This window comes from Tupaia chinensis, unplaced genomic scaffold, assembly GCF_000334495.1.
Source record: "Tupaia chinensis unplaced genomic scaffold, TupChi_1.0 Scaffold144806_1, whole genome shotgun sequence".
Lineage (NCBI taxonomy): Eukaryota > Metazoa > Chordata > Mammalia > Scandentia > Tupaiidae > Tupaia > Tupaia belangeri.
In genome coordinates, this window is record NW_006204667.1 from 2,976,660 (window position 1) to 2,977,861 (window position 1,202).

At 34.9% G+C, this 1,202-nt stretch overlaps 1 long non-coding RNA gene across 2 annotated transcripts in view; it reads left to right on the plus strand.

Moving 5' to 3' along the window:
- Positions 1-388, plus strand: part of LOC102486733 (uncharacterized) — a 51,611-nt gene extending 51,223 nt beyond the window's left edge. For both annotated transcript variants that reach the window (XR_337234.1, XR_001369668.1), the window contains exon 4: positions 250-388. This is a non-coding gene — a long non-coding RNA (uncharacterized LOC102486733). The remainder of the gene's footprint in view (positions 1-249) is intronic.
- The last annotated feature ends 814 nt before the right edge of the window (positions 389-1,202 follow it).

The following is a 1,202-nucleotide window of genomic DNA, read 5'->3' on the forward strand; positions in this document are numbered from 1 at the left end:
GGTAGTGTCGTTGTTATATTCCCTGTGTTTAAAAAAAAAAAAAAAAAAAAAAAGAACTCCAGCTTAGCAGCAATGGAAATGCCTGTAACCCTTTTCTGAAGGAATGAGAAATGGGTAATGTTAATGAAATCAAGAGCGAGGAAAAGTGGTGCAAAGAAGGTTTACTTAAAGAATCAGCCAGTTTGAGGAAAACTAAAAGATCAAGGATAGACCTAAATGAATAAATTCTGCTTTGTTTCTACTCTCCAGTCTTCTCCAAGTATCCCCATTGGTCTATCCAAGTAGAAGTCATAGCCTGCTAATGGAATCTGGATGGTCAGCATTTTAGGGTAGAAAAACCAAGTGGAAAACAGTAAACAGTAGATTTGGAAGAGCAAATAGCAGATACCTGGCACAAGTTCTTGGTGGCTGACTGATGTTTGATTCACAGTGTTATGGGGGTCCTGAAGTAGCCACTATGGAGTTTTCACTGGAACAGTACCAAAGTTCTGAACTAACTACAAATTTTCTGGCTGCATGATACACAAATTTTATTCTTTGAGTGAGATAATTCTTTGTGCAACCAATGCATTTAATAAATATTTTTCTGCTTACAAGTCATTCTATTGTTGGAAACGAATCTAATCACCACTAGTTTAAGAATGAGTGGATGAAAGAATTAATAAGTGAAAGTAACCTATGATCTTACTCACACGAGAAAAATCAAATTGAAGTGTAATATCAATGTAAAAATATGTTAACTTAAAAGACAAGAAATTTTGGTGACTTTAATAGTCAATATGGTAATAAATATAATTTGAAGTGACCAGTGTGCAATAATAACTTTTCTCATGTTTTCAATTTTTTTTATGAAGCAAAATTTACAATATTTCTTTTCAGCAGAGGAATATACATTCTTTTATTTGATAAATATTTATTCCCTTTGTTCCTTTCATCCTCCCCTTGACTCCTCTACTGACTCCCCTCCCTTAGTCTCTGGTATCTACAGTTATCCTTTCAACTATCATATCTTTGGATCTTTCAATTTCTACCATAGACTACAGACATTGGATATATATATATATATATGGAGAGATTTTTGCTATAGGGTATGTGTGCTCACCAGTGAGACAGAGAGAAACATAAGTGAGAAATCACTCCCTGGGGAGATGGGATGTTACAATCCCTTCTCCTTCATCCTCCTCTCAGGATCTTGGCACACG